The following is a 20166-nucleotide window of genomic DNA, read 5'->3' on the forward strand; positions in this document are numbered from 1 at the left end:
ATTAAAGTGCACAAAAATTGGAGTTTTTACTTTAGACACAAAATTGCTTTTTACTAGATGGAGTTTCTTGAATTGATTTTTTTTTAAGTCTTTTTAATTGGAGGATAATTGCTTTACAATGTTGTGTTGGTTTCGGCAGTACAACAGTGTGAATTAGCCGTAAGTATACATATATACCCTCCCTCTTGGGCCTCTCTCCCTTGAATTGACTTTTTATTTTTTTTTAATTATTTATTTTTATTGGAGGCTAATTACTTTACAATATTGTAGTGGGTTTTGCCATACATTGACATGAATCAGCCATGGGTGTACATGTGTTCCCCATCCTGAACTCCCTTCCCACTTCCCTCCCCATCCCATCCCTCAGGGTCATCTCAGTGGGCCAGCCCTGACTTTTTAAAATGGCATGTAAGTAGGCATCTGTTTGTTCATTTTAGATTGCACATTTTCCCAGTATAATTGATCCTTTAGGACTATTTGGATTAGTGTTAGCCTGTCGTCTCAGTTGTGTTATCTTTCTCAAAATAAAACTTGTTTGAGATTTTTTTATAATGTAGAAATGTTTTATGCCCAATACTGTTGACGTTTGTCTCTGTAAGAGTGTTAGAGCTTGACTGACATTCTGCTTCTAGGTCTTAGTTTTATAATCCTGTTCTTTTTTTCAATGATACTTCTTTGTGAAAATTAATTTCTTAATTCTTTAGTACTAAATAGTTATTAAAAACAGCTGTCCATTTGGGCAATTTGGGATGATTACCCTTTTTTTCCCTCAGGGGAATCATTAAAATATGACTGCAATGATTCCATCTGTACATTGGGGGTGAAATTACCTTTTCTTGTACCTTGGCACAGCTGCTGAAGAAATTAATTAAAAGTTGAAGTGTAATTAAAAATGGAGGCAGAGTGGGAAAGCCAGATTCCTCCAGCTGCCTCCTTCATAGTCGTAAAGTTCTCTTAAAATGACAATAACATCTGGTGGGTTATTTTTATTAATGGGTCTCATTTAAGGGAAAAAAGAGCCAACAGTGAAGTTGGGAGCGTTCAGTAGTCATGGAAATGGGAGGTGGTGATGGTTAGGCAGTGCTTTTCAGTTTTGGGAATGATCACCGAACACACCAGATTGGGATTTGGATATTTCGCTCTTATGACTTCCATAATAAAAAAGCATTTATTAAATGACTGTATGTGAACATGTTCTGTTTTGTGCTATATGGAGAGTGCTCCTTTCTGGGTGTTTGTGTTTTAAAGTGAACAATCACAACATGAATACTCATTAGGATCAAACATCATATAGCTACTTAAAGTGTTTATAATGCATGAAGGCAGTCATCCCCAGTGACTGGTCTGAGGGAATTTTATTAGTTTAACAGTCTAGTGGCTGGCTGTTTCCTTCACTCCTTGTTACTTGGAAACATTTTTGTAAAGAAGACTGATTTCCACAGTGATTTAAGTGATGGCTGGTTGAAGGGTTGGTCAGCTCAGAGTAGGAGGGTCATAGTGTGTGAGACAGCCAAGAGACAGGATAAAATGATGGACTGGTGAAGAGGCTGAGGTTTAAATACATTTTAACGAGGAAAAGAGTCTATAGGAGAGTAAGAAGAGATGAGGGTCCTTGACGTGCAGTGACCAGAATGTGAAACCCAGATGAAGGAGTTGGTTCCTGGTTAATAGGATAATATGATGTTCCTGCAAAAGTGTATGAAAGGATCTCACCAGTGTAGAGGAAAAAGAAGCTGTGTGTGTGTGTGTTTTGACTTCCACATTTTATTAGGAGCTATATGACACTTCCTTGAATACATTATAGTCTCTAAAACTGTGACATACAGTCTCAGATGGCATGCTACGATACAATCACAGACAGACTTAGGTTATTTCAAGGATTTATTGTATTAATTTATGCATTTTAGTTTTTATCACAATGTTTAATCTAAAGTGTTTATTATAGTCAAGAAGGAGAAATCCAAATTTGTAGAAAGTAAAACCCATCATAAGGAAATACTGTCATCTTTAACACTCAGCCTGGTTTTCAGAGCTGTCAGTTGGAGCTATATTTCTTGAAATGCTTTTTTAAAAATGACCAAGCTGGATTGTATCATTTTAACATGGTAACATATATCTCAGGTAAAAGGACAAAGTGATCCTGGTACTGATTATCACTGGGAAGCAGGTTAAGAGAGGTGAACTTTAATGAGACTTTGGTGTCCTTATGATACACAAATCATTGCAATAGCTGACCTGACTTATATTGGTTTTTTGATAGCATCTGATTACAACTCTGTGGGAATTTCTTCAAGTGAAAGCTAATTTATGGAACTTACTGATAAGACCACTTATATTTTAAAAAGCTTCCTGTTGCTTTTAGATACACTCAGGAAAAGCCAGGATGTCCAGGGCTTCACCGCTAATGTGCTTACCCTGTAGTCAGTGATGGCAATGTGGCAGTGAGTCAGTTCTAAATGAAAGCAAAACTAGAATTGCTATGGCACGATTGGTGGCCAGCGCTTTATCCGGTGATCATTGACACACAAAAGAAATCATAAAGATGATGGTGGGATTTTGAAGCTTGATGAGAAAGAGTGAGATTTTATCATCTCTGTATTCTTTTACTTTCTTTAGAAGAAAAGAGCTTTTATTTCATCTGAATGTCAAATCGAAAGTAGTTAGTATTCATCAGACCACCCTTCTCCCTTCTCATGTCTAAGAATTTTAAGATCTCAAAAGTTAATAGCTGAAGCTTCATCCTCAGTTCCAAAGGCCTCAAAGTAAAGTAAAGGAATTTTAAAAAGTCAGCTTAACGTCAGCATTTAGAAAGAAACTGAACAAATCGTCTATCACTTACAAGAACACAAGGTACTAGGGCAATAATCAAAATGACTGAAAATCAGTCATGTCAGATCTATTTCCTGTTCTATAGCAGGACGAAAGACCCATAGACACAGATGAAATAGTCTATCTCATGGATTCTATTTCACACCAGAACCCATGGATGCTCAACTACTGTGTATTAAATGGCACAGTACAGTTGACCCTCCATATCCGTGAGTTCTGCATTTGCATGTCTTGAGAGCCAACTGTATTTTTCTTTATTCTTCCTTTCTTCCTGCTCTCATTTCTTCCTTCCTTCTTTCTTCTTTTAGGGTACTGAGTTTTTCTTTATGTTCTTTATATTGCCACCTGGAATTATTGGATCATCAAATGTGAACAGTTTTATAATTCTTACTGACTTGTTACTGATTATTTTTCAGAAAAATGGAGCTAACAGATGATGTCACTAAGTCTGAAACAATTTATTCAGCATCAGACTTCTATAATTTGTTTTGTTAGTAAAGCAGTAGTATTTACAGCCTATTTTAATGAGCATTTCTTTAATTTCTGTCGATGTATTTTCCCACATGATTACTTTCCCATTTGTATTTTCCTTTTCAAAAATTTTCTTCTTTGACCGCTTGTGGTTTTTGTTTCGCCCTTATTGTATATTTCATCACATTTATGGACAAGAAATGTTTACCACTTTTTCTTAATTTGTATTCCTTTCTGTAACTCACTATTATAGTTTAGTAAAGTGATGTGTTTTTAAAAATTGTTTTCTTTGAGATGTGTTCTTAATCACCACAAAAGATTAATTTTCTGGTTTATTATTTAAAAAAAATTCATACAAATATACCAATATACTAGGCAAGGTGTGTCTCCAAGTTTTTTGTACTAATTGTACTAATATTCAGTTATTCCAACATTTAAGTGGTGATTTCTTTTCCCAAATGATGAGTTGCTATTGATTTCTCACTTGTTCTGTATTAAATAAACAATATCAAATGAGTCGGTCCCATTTTGTGGATCACTTATTAAGTCTGTTTCATATCATTTTGATTAATGTTTACTTCATTGTATCCATAATTTTTTTTCCATAAATTCTTCTTGCCATCTTATTTTCCGTGCCATGAAAACACAAAAATATTTTAACTGGTATTAAACTAAACTTATTTTTAATTTAGGAGCTTTATTATTTTTGCAATGCTTATTAGCCTTATCAGCTTGAAGCATAGCTTTTTACTAATTAATGTCATCTTGTATTCTGCCATCAACAATTAATCTCTTTCCTTAAATATCTTAAATTTTGTCAAATGTTTTTACCTTTTGTTAATGAATTTTTATTTTTCTCTACATCTTTTAGTTACATGTTACTATAAATCAGGAATGTAATCGGAATACATTTATTTTATATCTTATAATGAAAAGTATGTTACTGTCTAGACTATTTTAACCATCATATAAAGAATATTTTTTAAGAATCTTCTCCCATGAAGCCTGGAGACATTCAGGGAAGATACAGTAAGTTATAGAGTTTAACCAGGAAAGGGTCTGGCAGAAGGCAAAGAGGGCAGGGAACAAGAAGTTAAGAAACAAGCCTTAGAGACTTGGTGGTTGGACTCTTGTCCACCTATTGGAGACTCCTAGACTTAGTCCTACTACATTTAGACCAACGATTATTGGCTTGAAGGTTGAAACCAGATTGACATTTCAACGCTAGTGTGGGAATAACTTTTTTAGTGGCCTTTCCCACTTTGTGAAAGTGCTTTTCTCCCTCTAATAGTTGTTTGTTGTTCTTTCTTCCATAGCCAATTTGAAAAATGCCACCTTCTTTTGTTGTTTTTACTTCTTTGGCATTTATTCACTTCACACCCACTCTCCAGAAAAGCCTGAGTTAATGTCACCAGTGATCTTCTAACTACTGGATGCTGAAGATACTTTCCAACCCTTATCCTAATTGGCAACATATGACACAGCTAACCATTTCTTCTTTGATGCTTTCCCCTAAATCAGTCTAAACATTTCTCTTTTTCTGTTCATCCTTTTCCTCTTCTCTGAGTTTTTTTTTTTTTTTTTTTTGCAAGTTCTTTTTACTTTCTACATGTTGGAGATTCACAGAGGTCTGTACTTGAATTTCTGTTTCTCAGTCTTTATTTTCTTTCTGGGTAATCTTCCCCTTGGCCTCAGTTTCCACTACCACTTAAGACACTGATGACTACCTGACCTGTAAGTTGATTGAGTTCAGGTTGTGTCCTAAGCATAGGACATATACACTCAAACTCAGCACATCCAAATTGAACTCATCATACCTTCAAGATGTGCTGCACTGACATAATCACTGTTTTGAGAGAACATTTTTATTGTCTAAGCCAAATGTATAACTTATCCTGTAATCCTTCTGTCTCACTTAGGCATCAACCTGTTATCACATTCTGTTTCTTCTTCAAATCTCTCTTAAACTTGGCCCACTCACCCTACCCTCCTTGCTACTGTCTTATTTCAGGTCTTCAGCATTCATGCCTGAAGTTCAGTAGCCTCTTACCTTGGCTGCTTGCCTCTAGACAGGTGTTTCCTAATTAACCTATACAGTGATTCCAGAGAGGTCTTCTTAAAACTCAGTATGCTAATGTCATTCTTCTTCTTGGTAGTCCTTTAATGGTTTTATTATTGTCAGAATAAAGCACAAACTCCTTAGCATGATCCATAGGTCCCTTAATGATTGGAGTCTTCCATACCTGTCCGCATTGTCTCCTGGCCTTCCCTGACATGTCTTCTGTGCTCCAGCCATATTGAATTATCTGTACATCTCTTGACTATTCCTACTTTGTGTCTGCACATTCTGTTCCCTGGAGATATGCTTCCTCCTCTTTACTTACTCACATCCTTTGAGAAGCTCTTTCATTCATTCAGTATTTTTTACTACCTGTTGTGTGCTAGGCATGTTTCAGATGTCAGAGATAGTAATGAATAAAACAGACCAGAATCTCTGCCCTCATGGAGCTTCACATTCTGGTAGAACTAGAACTGGGTTAGGTGCTTTTGTCCTTTCACAATGTCTTATCCTTTAAAAAAAAAAAAAAAGAAACCAACTTTTTCTTAAATTCAGTATGAAGTAGAGGAGGTTAGCGTCTGTGATTCTGGCATATCTATCCAGGGCCTTTCTTCTCATATCCTCCCCAGGAGACAGTATCACCGCTAATGCATAAATTGCCCTCTCTCTCATCCATTATCAAAACCTGTTCTCATGAAAGGAACGGAAACGTACTCTTTTTATAGAGGGTAAAAATGAGAGTTTAAGTACCATCCCTCCCAGGAATATTCCATTCCAAAAAGACCAGAGAAACTTTATACTTGCATCAAATTGCTTAAAATCGAGTTTAAATTTTGGAGCAATCTGCATTTTTCAATACTGTTAAAACTGAAAAAAAGAAAAAGGCATCCTGAAATAGAACCAGTTAGGTTAAGATGTAATCACTCTGAGTCTGAAGTCAGTGGCCTTTAGGTTTTAACATCGTGACTTATTTCATGAGAACCTTGAGCCCATTCATGCTGCTGCTTTATTACTAGTTGTCAACTAAGGACAAAAATACTGTTTACTTTCTTTTCTTGGGTCTTGGGAAGGTTGGTAAGCCATTGGGGAGTAAAAGTGCCATATAAATCTAATAAATGATGAATCAACAATAATAATTTAGAACTATTTTTAGAGGACAGGCTCTGTATACAGTTCTCTGTAACACCTTTATGTATCCCATTGGGTATCTGATTCTGAGCTTGTGATTGCCTAGTTTATGAAGATTTTCTGCTTGGGGTTTGGGTTTGAATTTGATTTTGAATAAGAGAAATAAATAAGCTGATTAATGGAGGTAAGAATTCAGTAAAGTGAAAAAAAGGTAGAAAAGGAAGAAAAGAGAGGTTTTTGGGAAAGTTAGTATGGGGAATGGCAAGAAAGTGATTGAATATGAAGATAAGATATTGCAGAAATGGTAAATGAAGCACCTGTGATAAAATAATAAAGCCTATTAAGCAAAGTTGGCCTTGCAGTGGTCAGAGGAGGAGACCATCAACATGTTTTGGATTTTTTGGAGCTTCAGAAAGACACCTCCCTCTGCCTTAGAGTATATTTTCCATTTACTAGGCTGAACATTCTTTTAAACATGTCTTTGGCCTTGGGCAATGCAAATATATGTAGAAAGAAAAAAGCTTAGGCTCTTTGTTGACAAACTTGGTCTACCTTGAAATCTGGCTTAGGGTAGACCTTGCTCTGGATTTACGTACTATTAATAATATGGAATTACCTGGGACCTATTAAAGAAGTTTTCATAATTGTTTTTTTAGTTTCTTCCTCATAGTTTTATTCTAAATCACAAGTGGAGAACTACTAGAATATATGAAGCCTCCTCAATCACTAACCCTAGCAAGTTTCATTAATCTTTGAGATATTTGTTTCTGCAAAGAACAGTGACAAAAAAAAAATTGAAATAGAATCCATTATTTATTCCTTCTCTGATTCCTCAAAGCAGACCGTTTAAGCTGTGTGCGCATTTGAAGACGAAGGTAGAAAACATATTAGTGATTGAAACTGCTGTTACATTTAGAAATGCCTTTTAATTTTAATGTTTGCAACATAAGTATCTTGGGCAGGAAGTACAGATAGCTGCTAGAACTCCTGACTGTACCTACATCATTTTCCTTTTCATCTGTCCTGGCCACGCCAAGTCCCTCATCTTCATGAAATAGGCACTGCTGGTTTGGTGATGGACAGGGAGGCCTGGCGTGCTGCGATTCATGGGGTCGCAAAGAGTCGGACACAACTGAGCGACTGAACTGAACTGAACTGGACCATCTCTGCAGAGTTGCATACATGGACGCACAGTCCAGCAACCAGGAGGAATTAAAAAGGATCTCAGTCTTGACTTGCTTCTCTCAAAGAATATGAAATAAAAATCTAGTTATGTTCCTTGCAGTCCCCTCTATTCTTTTCCCCAGATCTTTTACCTCAGGGCTGCTCATTCATCCCTCCCTTACTAAAAGACTGAGCTATTTCTCAACCTGATTCTTTTTGTTATCAGGGAGTCTCTACACTCTTTATTAGATAGGCAGACTTAGTCTTTCTAGCTTCTTTAATTATTTTTCTCTTATTCCTTGTCCAATATATTACATTCTCTACATTGTCCACAAAAAAAGATAAATCCAGAAACTAACAGAATAGGCAGAAATGGTTCTCTATTTCCTCTCCAGTTCTGCCCTTCTCTGTTCATTTTTGTGATTCTGAATCACTATAAGTCCTGGCAAAGTGGGCAGTACAGAACAGAGCTTTCCTTAGATGGCTGTGAAAGGGTGAGGGGCAAGTTGAATGGATGGAGACAAAATGCATTTTGTCATCTCCTCCTTCTCCGAGGAGTGCGTTCGCACTTTAATAAATCTTGTCGTGGTTATATAAGTTGCTTTGAGGATACAGGAATTCTATTTTCTGGGTCTAAGGGAGGAAGGATGTAGACAGAAGAGAGCCGTAACCAGCAGCAGGGGAACTGGGAGCATAAAGGAGATAATGCTAGCTTGTCCCTTTCTCCCACCCTATTCAGTTGCTAGGAACAGGTTCCTTCTTTAACCCTTGAGCTAGTTAATGGAAGTCTGTTATGCTGGCAGAGTCACATCTAACTGACACATTCAGATCCTCTGGCTGTTAAGCCTCATAGTCAGGGTGCAGGCTCTGCCAGTTAAGAAAAAATAAACATATATCGAAACATTCTTCCATATTCCCCAAATAAATCATCTTTCCTTCTCTTCTTTATCCCCACCACTTCCCCTGGGCAGCACATATATATTATGTCACACATTGAAGAAGGCAGATACAAGTGATGGGAGAGGACCTGAACTGGCAACAAGCGATAGCTTAGACTTCAATGATCATATTAGCTGCTTTGATCAGTCATCTTATTAGCATAATCCAGAGAAGGAAAGACCTTGTCTTACTGTACCTGGTGCACTTTTTCATCATGATGATTGCCTCAGACCTCTATCTGCACCTTATTCAATTGACTCTTAAGTTTGAAGCCCCCTGAAACTGCACGTACCTTCACAGCAGGGTTTTTTTTTTTTCCCTGCAAGTGTTTAGAACTCAGCTTTCCTCTGATCTTGTTTCTCTGATCTGAGTCCACCTGCTTCCTATCCTTTAAGAAAGCCTCAAAATTTGTGATCTGCTTAGCACTCTTCCTTGCTTTCACTGGAATTCTGAATTCATTCTTTTAAAGTATTTTCTTTCATCTCATTGGCTTTCGAATAGAAAGGGGTTTAGTTTTGATGTGTGTAAGGTCTGTTATCTACTCCAGTCTTAGTTTTTATTATTTTACATACATTTCCATGGCTTTGCTTAATGTTACCCTCTATGTGTGATTGACTGAAAACATTATTAAAAATCTGAACATTATTTATCGTTTTCTTTGCTAGAAAGGAACACATTTCCAGCTCAAGTATATTAAAAAGTATAGAATATGTTAAGTTGATTTTGTAAGCCAGTCCTAGATTTAAAAGAATAAAGTGCAGCGTGACATAAATGTCTGAGTAGAGCAAATGGCTACTGTTTTCATGGAGATAAAAGTTGATGTTGATCAGTGTCTTCCTGATTTAAAGATTTTGCAAATTTATTTATATTTGGCTGTGCTGAGTCTTTGTTACTGTGCGGGCTTTTTCTCTAGCTGTGGCTCGTAGGCGCTACTCTCAAGTTGCAGCCAGCAGGGACTGCTGTCTAGTTGCAGTGTGCAGGATTCTCATTGCCGTGGATTCTCTTGTTGCCAGTCATGGACACTAGGGCACTTGGGGTTCCATAGGTGCATCTCCCGGGCTCGAGAGCACAGGAGTGGTGCGCGGGCTTAGTTGCCCCACGGCACGTGGAGTCTTCCTGGATCAGGGATCAGACCTGCGTCTGCTGCACTGGCAGGCGGACTCTCCACCCAGACTGAGCCACCAGGGAAGCCCTTTTCCTGATTTATATCCCATGTGACACATGGACAGTGTTAGGATAGATCTGTTTACGGGAAGAATACATTTCATTTGTGTAATTTGGCTTATGTTCTAGCATTTTGTGCTTTTAAACATTATAACACAAGCATTTTTCCAAGTTGCAGGGCAGGGTTCAAAGTGGCAGACTCCAGGCCAAATCCAGGTTGTACTTATGTTTGTTTGGCGCTCATTTATTGGCTCACTCAATGTTTTTTTTGTGTGTGTGTTTGTGTGTGTGTGTGTGTTTTCCAGATTGAATTAATTGTCAGTGTGTGAATGTCAAAATATTTCAAAGAGATTTTGACTTCCAAGATTTGGCAGCATTGGATCCTCCTTCCCCCATGGCAGTGAATGAGTGGCAGTGCTGGCTGCCCTTGTTAGCTAGGAGTTCACCATAGTCTTTGTCATTCTCTGTTGTCTCTTAAATCAATCTGCTTCTATTTTTATGTTTTCTTTCCTGGTCCTGTGGGCATTTGAGTTTGTGACCCCTGCTCTATGTAGTCTTTGTAACTATTGTTTTAAATTATTATGAAATATCTGTAGATTAAGTATACTATAATTATCAGTTTCCTTTCTTTTTTTTAAAGTGTATATAATTCTATGATTTTCAACTTAGTAAATGTATTTTTTCCATGTTGGCATTATACCCTAGAAGCAAAAGTATGGATCCAGAAAAATGAAAACAGTTATATAGCTCTTGATAAATACATAAGGATCTCCTCAACAAAGTTAGCCAATGTTGAAATTAGAAAGAGGAGCCAACAGAGAAGTCGAGAGAAAGGTTGGCTTCTCACCCACCGTGTCCTGGTGGGCATCACACCAGTTTAATTCCAGTTTCTACTTTTACTGATCCAGTTAGGAACCAAAAGATAGCTTGTTGAACATAGAATCAGAGTAAAGGACTGCAAGTAGTTTTTTTTTATTTATTTAATTTTTATTTTATATGGGATTATATAGTTGACTTACAATGTTTTGTTAGTTACAGATGTACAGCAAAGTGGTTCATTTATACATACACATATATCCATTCTTTTTCAGATTCTTTTCCCATGTGAGTTATTACAGAATATTCAGTAGAGTTCCTCATACTTTGCTGTAGGACCTTTCATCTGTTTATATATAATAATGTGTATTTGTTAATCCTAAACTCCTAATTTATCACCCTCTCCACCTTTCTTTCCCCTTTGGTAACCAATAGGTTTGTTTTGAAAGTATGTGAGTCTCCAAGTAGTCTTGAAAGCACATTACGTTATATTTCAGTGGAAACTGACATGTTAAAATTGCTTTATAATATAGAACATCTGTCTCTCACAATCATAATGCCTGCTGAGTCAGTATCCATTTCCCTTAGTCAAGGCAGGGTAAATACTGCCATCCTCTTCTTCGTAACACCTCCCTCACCTTTCTAGAAAATCCACTTATACTGCCATCTTCTTTTTTAAAAAATTTATTTATTCGGTCTTAGTTGTACCATGGCTTCTGAGGTGGCTCATGATAAAGAAAAAGAACCTGCCTGCCAAGCTGGAGATGTGGGTTCGATCCCTGGGTCGGGAAGATCCTTTGGAGAAGGAAATGGCAACCCACTGTGGTATTTCTTGCCCGGAAAATCGCAAAGTCAGAGGAGCCTGGCAGGCTATAGTCCGTGGGGTCGCAAAGGGTCAGACACCACTTAGCAACTAAACAACAACGACAACAGCAGTTGTGGAACGTGGGTTCTTTAGTTGCGGCCTGGGGAATCTAGTTTCCTAACCAGGGATCGAACTCGAGGCTCCCTCACTGGAAGCACAGAGTCCTAGCCACTGGACCACCAAGAAAGTCCCTGCCGTCTTCTTTTAACACATTTTTTCTTCATACAAATTTCAATAACATTAGGTTACAACTTTATTTTAAATAAATCATTTTTGCTGAGCTACCTAATCATCTTATTGGACTTGAAGTAGAGGGGCCCAAATGGCGTTTTTATGATGGATGACTTTTACACAGGACTAATGCCTTTCTAGATTTGTGTTCAGTTTTCGTCTTCCAAGCTCCGTGTAATCTTTGTTCTTGTGTGCTGATTAAACCAGCGTTATTATTTTACCCTTTTCAGTCCCTGTGTCAGTCCTCAGAGTATGATGAGCCCCATTTTTGAAAATGAAGAAGTTGATGATCAGAACATGTAAGTGACTTGCTTAAGGTCAAAAAACTAGTATGCAGTGGAGTTGGGAATTACACCATGATTATACAGTCCATGGAATTCTCTAGGCCAGAATACTGGAGTGGGTAGCCATTCCCTTCTCCAGGGGATCTTCCCAACCCAGGGATTGAACCCAGGTCTCATGCATTATAGGCGGATTCTTTACCAGCTGAACCACCAGGGAGGCCCAAGAATACTGGAGTGGGTAGCCTATCCTTTCTCCAGCATATCTTTCTGACCCAGAGATTCAATTGGGGTCTCCTGAATTGCAGGCAGATTCTTTACCAGCTGAGCTACCAGGGAAGCCCTACACCATGATTATCTCATTTCAAGTCCTTGTTTCCTAAATAAGCAGTAGTCTGGAGTCCAGAAGATCAAGTAGAATCAGACAGTGACCTCAGTGATTCAGAAACTATAAGGAGCTGTGACCCTAAAGTGCAGATTGTTCATTTGAAGGCCTTTTGTGCTCCCGTGGTGACAGCAGGCTTCTCTGGATTGAATATAAGTGGTACAGAACTCTACACGAGGGTTTCTCAGGGAGGTAGCTGCAATCTGTTGGTGAGAGTCTTGCATATTAGGTACCTCTGGTCCTATCAGAGCAACTGCAGGACGAAAGCTGAAGAGAGATTTTTTTTACAGAATCATTTCTGTAAAGACCCTCTTTTCATCTGGCTAGACAAAAAGATAGTCACTAGTAGAGCTTCACTTGTCCCTGAAGCATTTTTACTTTAAAAGATGATTTAGAGATAAGACAGAAGGGACGAATCAAAAAGGATGGGATGGTAGATGGGGGATTCTTGACTCATTAAAATTTTTTTTCAAGATACTGAGAAGATTGAGTTATGAATTTTAAAATAATAAACAATAAGCGTACTATAAGAATGCCTATATTCCCTTTAGGCTTTTTATTCTCTTAACATTATTTCTAAAATTATAGAAAGATTTTGTATAAAACTAATTTTATTATGAGTTCATTCTAATTCCTGTACACTTAAGATAGTCATTATAGCAAAACCTTTAAATATAAAAATGATATATATTTCTGTCTCCAGGGACCTCTGGCATTTTTCTATGAAAAGGGAGGGAGAAGTACTCAACAAATCATTTTTATGGCATATGGATTTCCAAGTTCTTGAATATATTTCCTAGTTTATTATTATACCCTAAATGACTAAGAAGGGAGCACTGAAGTAGCATCTATTTCTTTTGTAGAGATTAGAAACAAGATGCTTGTTTTACTTTTTCAACATGTTAGAATGAGCGATTAAGAATAACTAAATATTTTATTAGAGTTGAAATAAAGTTGGAGTCTAGCTCCTGTAGGCCTGGTGACCTTGAGATTTACAGAGAAGCTTAAACTGTGTGTCTTTATTGATTGGTATGTATTTGAAATCTTTGAAATGTATAGCTGAATTCGTTTATTTTCACCACATGTATATAAATCATAATTAGAATTCCAAGTCTACTACTGATCTCTACTGCAGCAAGATCATCATTCTAATCTTGGTGGCTGAAACCTTTGTAGGGATGGAAAATTTGTTGTCCATGAAGTCTGAAATGATTACTAGCTTTGATATACTTTAGCTTTAGTAAAAATTTGAGACTCCCTTCAAACTTGTGGAACTTTTTGACATGCAAGTTATTTTAAGGGAAAAACCTTCAAATAATCTGCAAATGTTACCAAATGCATTTGCAGATGATACTAGGACAAATAGACGTGTCTTCATAAATAAGCAGTGTCCTATGGACATTAAAATTTCTTTATATTCTTAGATCTAGAGATCTTATTTTTAATAGTCTTTTAGTCTTAGGATTACCATCATGAAAGAATATACACTCAGTATCTCAAGGATACTACTAGCAGCTGGATCAAAATACTCATAGGGACTTTGTTTATAGATAAGATGAAACCTGAAGATCAAGAGAAAAAAAACTGATCAAGCCCTTGCAGGAACAATTTATCACTCTGCAATACCTTTGGCAATTTCTGAAAATGCATGCTGGCAGAAAGTTTTTTAATTACCAAAACCATCAGATCATTTGCTTGGTTCTTTTAGACTCAGTGAAATATATGAGTGGGTAATGAATGGAGTCTGTCCAAGAAAAAATGAGCTAAGCACTGTGCCTGGCACTGTCTCTGTTGCAGATGGAAGGCCAGATGAGCAGGGGCAGTCAGTTGCCAATCATCAGGCTCATATATAGAAACACATGTATGTGCTACATATATATATATATGTATGTGTGTGTGTGTATATATATATATATATAATATATATATGTTTGCATGCATGCTCAGTCATGTCCAATTCTTTGTGACCCCACAGACTGTAGCCTTCCAGTCTCCTCTGCCTGTGGTATTTCCCAGACAAGAATATTGGAGTGGGTTGCCATTTCCTTTTCCAGGAGATCTTCCCAACCCAGGGCTTGAATCTGCATCTCCTGCGTTGGCAGGTAGACTGTCTACCACTGAGCCACCGGGGAAACCCATATATGAGAGTTAAGAAAGAAAAAATATTATGTAGTGTGTATGAAGACCTTATATTTGCAGTGGGTTGCATTCCTGGAAAAGGCATTTTAAGTGGAAATGATTTTTTATTTTCATTTAGTTTTCTTTTTACAGTAACATTATTATAAGGGTTATATGCTTGACTAGAGGAGACATACCTGAGTCTTTATACAATTGGCTATAACTGTAATACTTAATCAGCTATTAATGATAGAAAACTGTAATAATGATGGGCAATCACTTTTCAAAGATAACACATTTTCTCATTTAATTTCTCACCTTGTTATCTTCATTTTGCAAATGAGCAGACTGAAGTTTGGAGAGGTTCAATAATCTGAGGAAGACCATAGGGCCAGGAAGCACTACAGCATGGCTTCATTAAAGGGATTGGGAAATGCTTACTCCTTGAGAGTTTCAGAGAGAGGTATAAGGAGCAATAAAAAAAACTGAGGCTAGATGGATTATAATGGAAAAGGAGAAATGGTCTGTGCATATGCTGGTTTGGAAGCAATAATGGGATGTCTTTCCCAGAGGGTTGTATAAGTGATTTACTTAGCAGAATGGGAGTAAATTGAGGACTGTCTGTACTAGTTGTGAAATATATGAAATTCTTAGAAATATAACTAACATGAAAGAATTTGCTTTGCCTGGATAATAATAGTAGCAACTTAAAAAATAGCTTGGGGCATCATAATGAATAAATACCTGCTTATTATTGCCATAGGACATGTACTCCATGGTACAGATTTGCTCTTGGTGCACGATGACATTCAGTATATCTGTAAAACAGAAGAGCGAAGGTAATTATAAAGTGTCTATGAGCTGTTCATAACCAGAGTATTCAAGAATACGATGGGGCAGACATATAGATGGGTCTAGTATGTAGAAAACTAGAAAGAGTGTTGCTCTCATACCACCAACCAAAAAAGTCAGATAATATACAAAACCATAACTTTTCTTGAACCTATTAGAGAGCTGAGGTTGTGAGCAATCAACTAGTCTGAAATCTAGGGATATACAGGTACCTCCAGCGAGGGATAGGGTGCAAGCACTGGCTTACGTGTGGCAGAGCATGGAAAGAGGATGGGACCACCACAGGAGGGAATAAGAACTCCGCTATAAATTTTGACAAATTTGAAGGTGGAGTGTGGGCTAGGATGAGCATATAGAATGCCTAAAAGTTGCAGACACAAAGGGTGTTTGTGCCTACTTACAGTTCACATCAGGATCTTCTTTTGTCTATTCTTTGGAAAGTTTGGGAGCAGGGGTGGCAGACCGGAGAAATACTGCCTCAGATCTGCAGGACTGGGGAGGGGAGCAGCTGCTGCTGTGAAAAAGATACGAAACTCTACTCATACCCTTCTCTAAGAAGAAAAAAAAGCCTCCATCTGTTTGTCCCAGTGGACAAGTAGAAACCCCTCTGGTTGGGGAAAAAGCAAATAAAATACCTTGACGGAATAAGGGATAAGGGGGAATCTGGGACCCAGACCATTAAAAGTCTTGTACATGATATATTCAATACAAAAAAGTATGAAATACACAAAAAGGCAAGAAAAATAAAAAACAGCCCACTTTCAAGAGACAAAGCAATCAATAGAATAAGACTTAGAAATGACCTAGATGTTGTATTAATTATACAGGGACTTTAAAATAACTGTGATTGATAAGTTAGAGGATCTCGTGGAAAAGATGGGCAACATACATGAGTAAGTCGGGAGTTTCAGCACAGAGGTGGAAGCTCTAAGAAAGAGTCAAAGGGCAATAGCAAACATTAAAACACAGTCGCAGTAATGAACGCCTTTCACGAGCTCATCAGCAGACTTTCTGTAGCTGAGGAAGGAATCAGTGAACTTGAAGATAATCAAGTACTCATCAATTACTCAAAAACAGAAAGAGAAAAAAGAATGGGGAAGAAACACCCCAAAACAGAACAGAGCATGCAAGAGCTCCAGGACAATATCACGTGGTCTAACATTTAAATTTGCCACATACTTGGAATCCCAGAAGAAAAAGACAAAGAATGGGCAGAAGAAATATTAGAAGACATACGGTTGAGTGTTTCCCAAAAATAATTAAATGGAGGACGTTAAACCATGGCTCCAAAAAGCTCAGAGAATCCCAAGTAGGATAAATGCCAAACAGAATACACGCATCCTAGCTAGACATATCATATTCAAATTTCTGAAAACCAAAGATGAAGTGAAAATCTTGAAGGCAGCCAAAGAAAAAAGGCACATTATATGCAGAAGCAGAGATATTAATTAGAGCAGACTTCTAGTCAGAAACTTGGCAAGCCAGAAGACGATGAATGACATCTTTAAAACGCTGAGAGAAAAAAAAAAAAAACTGATACAAGAAACAAAAAGGATATTAAATAATAAAGGGTCAGGCCTCTAGGAAGAAAGAAAAATTGTTTACACACCTAATGTCAGAACACCTAAATATGTAAAGCAAACATTGACAGAACTGAAGAGAGAAATAGACAACAATATAATAACAGCAGAGAACGTCAGTATTCTACTTTCAATAATGGATAGAATATTCAGATAGAAAATCAGTAAGGCAACATTAGATTTGGATTGCAATGGAAATAAGGTCATATACAGAACATTCCATCCAACAGCAGCAGAATACTCATTCTTCTCAAGGGCATGCAGAACTTTCTTCAGGATAGATAGCGTATTAGGTTATAAATCAAGTCTTCAAATAGTTAAGACTGAAATCATTACCAACTATTTATTCTAATCAAATGGAATGAAACTAGAATTCAGTAGCAATAAAAATTTGAAAATTCACAAATATGTGTAAATTAAATAACAAACTCTTGAACAAGTAGTGGGTGAAGAAAAAAAGAAAATTAGAAAATACCCAGCATAAGTGAAAACAAAACACAATATACCAATAGCAAAAGCAGTACTAAGAAGGAAGTTTGCAATACATGCCTACATTAAAAAAAGAAAATCTGAAACAACACAACCTTATACTTTTTAGAGCTAGAAAGATTCTTAGACTCCTTAGTCTTTAGGACAGACTGAACTCAAAGTTAGCAGAAGGAAGAAAATTAAACAGATTAGAGCAGAAACAAATGAAATAGAAAACAGACAATAGAAAAAAAATCAGTGAAACCAAGAGTTGGTTTAAAAATAATTGACAAACGCTCAGCTAGACTAGCTAAGAAAAATGCAGAGAACAGTAAATAATGTCCAAAATGAAAGAAGAGGCATGACAGTTATGCCACAGAAATAAAAAGGATAAGAGATTACTATGAACAATTACATGGCAAAAAACTAGATAACTTATAACAATTGGATGAATTCCTAGAAACATGCCACCTATCAAGACTAAACATGAAGAAACAGAAAGTCTGAACAAACCTATAACTAGTGTGGAGACTGAATCAGGAATCCAGAACCTCCCAACAAGGAAAAGCCCAGGATCGGATGCCTTTGAATGCATCTGAAGGCATCGGTACCTTCGGTACCAATGATGCCACTAGTGAATTCTACCAAATATTTAAAGAAGAATAAATGCCAAGCCTTCTCAAACTCTTCCAAAAACTTGAGAGAATAGTTCCAAACTCGTCTTGGAAATAAGATCATATACAGAACATTGCATCCAATGGCAGAAGAATATACATTTTTCTCAAGAGCAGATAGAACTTTCTCCAGGACAGATCACATGTTAGATTACAACCATAAGGAAACCAAAAGCCAATATTCCTGATGAGTATTGGTGGAAAAGTCCTTGACAAAATACCCGCAAACTAAATCCAACAGTATGTTAAAAGGATCACAGAGCATGAACAAATGAGATTTATCCCTGCAGTGTGAAGATGATTCAACATGCAAAAATCAGTTAATGTAGTGCAATATATTAACAGAATACAGGATAAAAACTGTATGATCATCTCAATAGATGCAGGAAAAGCATTTAATAAAATTCAACACCCTTATGCAGATACAACACAAAATGGATTAAAGTCTTAAATTTAAGACCTGAAACTATAAATAAAGAAAAGCATAGGAGAAAAGTTTCATGAGGTTGGTCTTGGCAATGATTTCGTGGCTATGACACCAAGAGGACAAGATAGCAAAAGCAAAAATAAACAAGTGGAACTATATCAAACTAAACAAAACCTACACAGCAAAAGAAACAACAGAGTGAAAAGGAAACCTATGGAATGGCAGGAAATATTTGCAAATCATATATCTAATACTTTAATTTCCAAAATAGGTAAGAAACTCCAACAACTCAATAGCAGGGGAAAAAAACACCTAATAACCCAATTAAAAATTAGTTAAGGATTTAAATGGTGTATTACTCAGCCGTTAAAAAGAATACATTTGAATCAGCTCTGATGAGATGGATGAAACTGGAGCCGATTATACAGAGTGAAGTAAGCCAGAAAGAAAAACACCAATACAGTATACTGACACATATATATGGAATTTAGAAAGATGGCAATGATGACCCTGTATGCAGGACAGCAAAAAAGACACAGATGTGTATAGCAGATTTTTGGACTCAGAGGGAGAGGGAGAGGGTGAGATGATTTGGGAGAATGGCATTGAAACATGTATAATATCATGTAAGAATCGAATTGCCAGTCTATGTCCGATGCAGGATACGGCACGCTTGGGGCTGGTACACGGGGATGACCCAGAGAGATGTTGTGGGGAGGGGCGTGGGAGCGGGGCTCATGTTTGGGAACGCATGTACACCCGTGGTGGTTTCATGTCAATGTATGGCAAAACCAATACAGAATTGTAAAGTAAAAAAAAAAAAAAATTAGTTAAGGATTTAAATAGACATTGCTCCGAAGAAGACATGCAAATGGCTAATAGATACATTTAAAAAATGTAAACCATCACTAATCATCAGAGAGATGCAAATCAAAACCATAATAAGATGTCAGGATGGCTGTTATAAAAAGAGCAGCAAAAGACAACAAGCGTTGATGAGACTGTGGAGAGTTTGGAACCCTTGTGCAGTGTTGGTAGGAATGCAAAATGGTGCAATCACTATGGAAACCAGTATGGAGATTCTTTGAAAAATTAAAAATAGAGCTACTATATGATTCAACAGTCCCACTTCTGGATATTTATTCACAAGAATTGAAATCAGGACCTCAAAGAGATGCTGGCACTCTTGTGTTCATTATAGCACTATTTTCCAATAGCTGTGACTTGGAAATAATCTAACTACCCATCAACAGATAAATGTTAATAGTTAAAGAAAATGTGTTCTATACATCCAGTGGATTACTCTGTGTGTGTGTGCTCAGTCTCTCAGCAGTGTCCAACTGTTTTTAATCCCATGGACTGTAACCTGCCAGGCTTCTCTGTCCATAGAATTTTCCAGGCAAGAACCCTGTAGTGGGTTGCCATTTCCTACCCTAGAGGATCTTCCCAACCCAGGGATTGAACCCACCGTCTCTTGCATCTCCTGTATTGGCTGGTGAGTTCTTTGTCACTGTGCCACTTGGGAAGACCATAATGGATTATTATTCATACATTAAAAAGGAAATTCTGCAATATTAACAACGTGGATGAATCTTAAGGACATTATGTTGAGTGAAATAAGCTGCTACTGCTGCTAAGTCGCTTCAGTAGTGTCCGACTCTGTGCGACCCCATAGACGGCAGCCCACCAGGCTCCCCTATCCCTGGGATTCTCCA

General features: G+C 37.2%; 1 long non-coding RNA gene across 1 annotated transcript; it reads right to left on the bottom strand.

Moving 5' to 3' along the window:
- Nucleotides 1–4717: 4717 nt before the first annotated feature.
- Nucleotides 4718–16040, bottom strand: LOC120875002. Its single transcript, XR_005723788.1, has 3 exons — nt 15944–16040; nt 7842–7845; nt 4718–4729 (listed from the first exon to the last, which is right to left on the bottom strand). It is a non-coding gene; the product is annotated as an uncharacterized LOC120875002 (long non-coding RNA).
- Between the last annotated feature and the right edge of the window lie 4126 nt (nt 16041–20166).

This window comes from Oryx dammah, unplaced genomic scaffold (genome assembly GCF_014754425.2).
Source record: "Oryx dammah isolate SB20612 unplaced genomic scaffold, SCBI_Odam_1.1 HiC_scaffold_16, whole genome shotgun sequence".
Classification (NCBI taxonomy): Eukaryota; Metazoa; Chordata; class Mammalia; order Artiodactyla; family Bovidae; genus Oryx; species Oryx dammah.